This window comes from Dioscorea cayenensis, unplaced genomic scaffold (assembly GCF_009730915.1).
Source record: "Dioscorea cayenensis subsp. rotundata cultivar TDr96_F1 unplaced genomic scaffold, TDr96_F1_v2_PseudoChromosome.rev07_lg8_w22 25.fasta BLBR01000961.1, whole genome shotgun sequence".
NCBI classification, from domain to species: domain Eukaryota; kingdom Viridiplantae; phylum Streptophyta; class Magnoliopsida; order Dioscoreales; family Dioscoreaceae; genus Dioscorea; species Dioscorea cayenensis.
In genome coordinates, this window is record NW_024087352.1 from 1 (window position 1) to 6,111 (window position 6,111).

At 43.9% G+C, this 6,111-nt stretch overlaps 1 pseudogene; it reads right to left on the reverse strand.

The window, feature by feature from the left end:
* Positions 1-4,140: 4,140 nt before the first annotated feature.
* On the reverse strand, positions 4,141-5,740 carry LOC120255347 (annotated as a pseudogene).
* Between the last annotated feature and the right edge of the window lie 371 nt (positions 5,741-6,111).

Below are 6,111 nucleotides of genomic sequence, written 5' to 3' on the forward strand. Positions count from 1 at the left end.
GGTTTGTCGGTAATAATCCCAAGTGAGCTGGGTATCGAATCCACAGGGAGTAGGGAGTAAAGACACTTAATTCGATTCATAGCTATATGGAGTATCAACAATGATAAGTGTGATAATGATTCAATTCTCAACAATTAAAAAGCAACAAGTAAGAGAGCAAAAGTAAGGAGGAGGTAAGGCAATCGATAAAGATGGGGTACTCGGGATGATGCTTCACCTAGGATAATCGCTTCAAGTGCAAGAACTCTCTATTATGCTTCCTAATCAATGCAATAGTGAGTCATGAAAATCCTTACATACATAGTCTCAAATCTAAGGTCAACTATGCCTAACTCTATTCATGTCCCGGAGGAGAGATTAAATAACCTCTCAACCTCGCACTCGAATAAAAGTTGCAATGAGCTCTAGGGATTCCAAGTGATAAATCGCTTCCTAATTATAGACCCTAACCCTTTGGTCCAAAGTGGAAGGTCCTAGCCACAATTAAGCCCTAGATACTAAGATCCCCTCAACGCTTCACTCCATTGCACGCGCAACTAGGCCCCAGCGGAGGTTCATCCCTTAGACCGTTCACTCTATTATGGCCGCAAAGAACTTAAGCAACGGAGGTAGAATCTATCACGTCAGAGGGGAAAGGGGACGCTCCTGTACCTCTCGACTCACCCTCTCAACCCTCTCCAACCTAGCTTTGTCTAACACTCGTGGTGTGTCACTCACTCACATGGTTACCATCAAGAACTCTCAACCCTAGTGTCACTCTAGGGAAAATGTTCATACAATCAAGCATTCATGGTTGGAACTTACAATAAACATCAATTTATTGAAAGCATAATAAAGAAGTTCAATGAAACGAATACATCCTAGGGTTCACAATCACCCAAGTACCCACTAGGGGTTTAGCTCTCCGTGGAGCTAAGTACAATCAAAGAAATCGAATGTAAAAGCAATAAATACATAAAGAAACCCCCTCGCTGGTCGTGGTCGATGGTCTTGTGGAGAGTCCTCTACTCGTCGCAAGGGATCCTTTGTCCGACCTAGGATACACCTCACCGGATCGGTGCCGACGAAAGCTCTCCCAATAAAATTCTTCCAAACGACGCGCGATGTTGGAGCCATAGAACCTCTCCAAAAAACCTAGCTAATACCCCTCAAAACCCTAGCCAAAGCCCTCTCTCAAGTTGGGGAAAAGATGGAGAAAAAGAATACCAAAAATCGGGCTGAATCGACTTTAAATTGGGCTAGAATCGGGTAACTCCACGGGCGAGGACGCTACACGCCCGTGTAGAATTTCCACATGGTCGTGGATAATTTCCACACGCCCTTGTGGATTCTCCGCTTTCTCGATTTCTCGGCGTCGTGAATAGTCTGCTCATGGAACTTGCTACATGTTGTCGTCGCATTTCTCGCTACAGTCTTCGACCGAATAACTTCTCAATTCCATACTTTCATCGGGTAACGCAATGGGCACCCGCTCACGTCGTGAATCACTTGCTTCTTCAATGATATACATGTTGGTGGAGCTCTTGTTCTTATATGCATAAGTCGGAATGCTCGAGAGTGTGACCGCCTTTGTGCCCTCCAAATGGATGTGCTCACTCGAATGCGAGGAGGTTGGCACACACTCTAGCATCTCACACTTATCCTATGTCTTTGCGTTTGAACTTTTAGCAAGATCTCTTCCAAAATAAGTGCATTGTGTTCCACATTGGCTTATTTCCTTCATACTCGGCCTCACAACCCCTACCTAAATAAAAAGTAACATAAAAAAACACATATTAATGTAAAAACCCGAGAAAAGTAATGCTCAACATAAAGAATGAACACTTTGCATTCATATCGCACAAGAACTTATCACGCTGCTTACTCACCCTACTCTCTCAGACAATGCAATGCTCTGAACACGAAAGTTTGCAGTTCAGCCCCCTTCTCCCATGCGGAGTCAGAGGCAGCGCCTCGGAAAAAAGCACGGACGAGCCACATGCAGGGAAACTTGCACGTGTGGTTCTGGCCGGGGACCCCGGTATACTGTACTAATATGTGTAGGTCCCTGTAATTCGAGTGAGATTGTCATGGCACAAAAGCAGATATGGTCCGGTATTCCCTTGTTCCCCGTATTGGTTATGTTCCTTATTCCTCGTCTAGCGGAAACTAATCGAGCTCCGTCTGATCTCCCAGAAGCGGAAGCTGAATCAGTTGCAGGCTATAATGTAGAATATGCGCGGGATGCGATCCTAAATAGTTCACTGTTGGCGGAAGCCAATGTCCCGGGGTCCCGGGGACTCATTCTGACTTAAACAAGGGGTGGGTCTTTACCAACTTAAAAATCCAAGGTTTTAGGGAAGAAAAAAGAGGGGCAGGGCACTCTTCATTCTTCATTCGAAACTCATGAATGTCGGGTCGGGGCTTTCTGCCTTGTTATCAAAAAGGGGAGTTGGGTAAAGCAAACTCCCTCCTTGGACGAGCACGGAGCTTAGTCAAGTAGAACCGGGTTGCGCTGCTTGATGCTCCGATCGAAAACAAATCAGTGGGGGCCATGCCGGTACGACAGAATATGCGTTAGAAAGGTCAATCCCTCCCCCTTTTTTTAGTCAAAAAGAAAAAAAGGGCCGAACTTCTAAAAAAAGCAGCCCGCCCGCTTCCATAGAACAATAATATCGTGGCAACGTAGACCTAAGTGGGTTTATTGGATCCTGGGGAACCATCACAAGTACGGCCGGCCTATAGAACGAGAATGCCGTGTCGTCCAGCAGAGCTTAGAAGAAGGTGACTCGGAGCCCTAGAAGAAGGAAGGTGACTCGCGCAGACAGCTGACTCCTTTTTCAATAGAAAGGAATAGTCAAACCAACCCAGCTGGCTGGTCAATCTCAGTGATCTTATCGGCCGGCAAACCGGAGACGGACGACCACGGTCCCGACCTTACCAGCACCGTAGGTTTACTAATCAATGAAGCCCCTCAACCTACTCTCTTTTCTGACAAAGTCAACCAAGCCGGAACAAACCGACATCTTGTTGATATTGATTGAGTTGGAGGAGGCAGAGACTACCACGGAATCCATCCATAAACCTACGCGTCACGACAGTTTCCAAAGGAAAGGTGACCCCTCATCTCCTCTCCAGTGGGAGGCCAAGAAGTCGGAGCACGTAGGAATGCCGACCACGTAATAAGCCACGTCTGGCTGAGGCGAGCAGCAAGCGGGGTAGAGTCAAGTAAAGTACAACAACGTTGGGGTAGGACGCTAGTATAGTACTTAAACTAGGGTTGCTTCTTAGCGCTAATCTTGCGTTTTTCAGCAGGCTGTGTTAGTTGTAGCGCGCTAGCGCGCCTTCCCTCCTTCTCTCACTTCGGAAAGATTTAGCAGTATTTTCTTATGGTCTTTAGAGTACGATACATCGGTGTAAAAGATTGAGTAGGATCAGTAAGGTATGCACAGACAAAAATGGCTGTACATGCAAACCTCGTTTGGGGTTTCCCTCACTGCTATCAGTTTGTTAGTGAGAGGGTGAGTAGGCAGCGCCTTCCACGTTGGTTCCCACGTCATCCCCTGGAATAGTGGCGATACTAGGGACGTAACGTTTGAATAGGCGAGCCAGAAATGGCTCAACCTTGGCTACAAACGCACGAACTCTATCCATATTGTCCGACGGTGAGATTATAGACTTTAACGTACTTGCATTGACCTTCTTCGCCAATAAATAAGATTTTTTTTTAATAATGAGAATAAGGACAAGTAAATACGGACAAGCATGTCTGATCGGTCATACCTTACATAGATAGCCTTTCTATGAAAGGGAGAGATAATACGAGAGTACCCCGATCGTGTATGTAAGAGAGGTCGGTACTGGCAGCAGACAAGGGGCTGTGTAATGGGTCGCATCCCCCCCGGCTTATGTGATTTAGGAATCCATGATCGATACGTCGAAGAGAACTGAAAGGCAGAATTAATTAATTACCTATGAATCTCCTCTACTTGGGACTTGTCAAGAACTTTACAAAAAAAATGCAATTTAAAAAGTAGAAGTAGAAAACTCTTCCCAAAGGTAGTAAATAACAAATAAGAACTTCCTCAATAAATCTTTGATCTTCGAGTTTATTCCCCTATGTTGCCCGTGTGAAAAGAAAGATTTTTCCATGTTTCCCGAGAGAGACTGCCTTCTCTCAGGCCAGAAGTCTTCTACTTCTAGTCGACTGCTCTATGACGGGCTTCCGTCTTTCCTGGGCTCTGCTCGCTCGTCTACGCTCCGACCAATTCAATTAAGTAAGTATAAATGGAAAAAACGATGTTTCCTTGCTGGTAGTATAAGAAATAGTAGTAGTAAAAAAGAAAAGGCAATCAATCAGAATCAAGGAAAAAATGAATTTTCAAATGTAAATAAAATAAAGTATAAGTATAAAGTAGTAGTCAAAAAGTGAACTTTTTCCGTTATATAAATGGGATCCCTATCTTTATCTCTATCCAAGGGGATACCTATCTATATAGAGAGAGATCTATCTATGAATCGATCTAGACTATCCTCTATCCGGATAGATATGTCCCTATGAGCGAGCCGATCTTTCTTTATTTTTTCTTATATGTTTTGGCCACGTCCGTTTCCGCTCCGAAGAGGAAGGTTTGGATCTTTCAATCTTATGTCGTGAGGGATATGACCTATGTTAGGCCCATAAGATACCACAGCTTTTTGTGTTCTATGATTCACCTCCGAATAATGAGTAGGTAGTTCGATCCTTTTGATTCTTATCTTCCTAGTAAACGGGGATCCGGAGCAATAGGTCGAATTACTATATAAATAAGACTTGTAAACAAAAGGACTTATTGTTCGAGTAGGAAGATTTCGGTTTTTCTCCTTCCTTCTCTTCGATAATAAGAAGTATTTAAAATGAAACAAATTCCTCTTTATTCTCTTGTGCTCAGCGAAGGAACTGCCTAAGCATACTTTTTTTCGGATCCAAACTTCTTTGTTCTTTTCTAAGTCTTCTTCTTGCATAGAAGAACGCAACTCTTGCAAAAAAACCGGGATTTGAGTAGTAGGCGGCACCCCCTCTGAGTTTTTGAGTAGGCGGAACCATTCTGTTTTTGGTTCTTCTCCACATTCTGACCGGCAGGAATTTTCCAATGATTTTTTCAACTGATATGTCGATATAGAAAGATCTCCTTATTTCTTCACCGCGGGTTCTCGCCTCACTTTCTTGAAAAGATATTAGATCACCGTGGGAAACTTTCAAATGAGTAATGCTTACCAGTCCATTATTCACACAAACCCTTCGATGACTTATCGGCTGCCTTGCTTGAGGAAGAGTGTCACGAAAATGGAGACGAACCGGAATCACGTCCGATCTTGTTTCTTGATTAAATAGAAAAGGGATATATGAAGTTCGTTCTCTTCCTCTGTGCATCTCCCTTATGGGTAAATCCCCATAATAAAGGGGCAACTTTCGTGTAGTTTGTGATTTGATGTTACTGTTTAGATTTTCTCTTAGAGAAAGATTTCTTTTAATAGATCTCCTCTTGTTCCTCAATCTTCGGAGAATGCGGCGTTGTATTAGAGAAAGTTCTCTGTTCCAAACATTTCCTGGAAGTAGACGACACGTTTTTAAATCTTAATGCAGGCATGGCATATCTCGTTGAATCAGTCTTTTTCGCCACATCGCGTATAACGGGAATCGAACCCAATTCTTCCACGACCCCCACGAAAGGTCCTCCCTTAACTACGAGAATTCCTGTGGTTGCCTAGTTGTTGTCAGTTTTCATAAGTCCCTAGATATACTACTTCGTAAACACTAGAGGAAACCCCTATACTTACTTGACCGACTGCTAGACAGTGCTCAGGTAAAGGGCAGTGTCAGAAAGACAGCGGGAAAGCTCATAAAGTGTGGCGTTCCGAAGACTCCCTCTTACAGAAATCCGGACCTGCCTCTCCCGCAGTCAAAACTCTCCTCTCCAGTGGGATCCGCCCTCAGGCTGAGCCAGAAGCCTCGTCTCCTTCAACTGATTCAAGTTTTTCAGTCACTAAGAAAGTAATCTCACTGAACATTGGATTATAAAAAACCTAGTAATAATTACAACGCGAAATCTAAAGTCCAATATTTATATACAACACACACATATTCCTCCC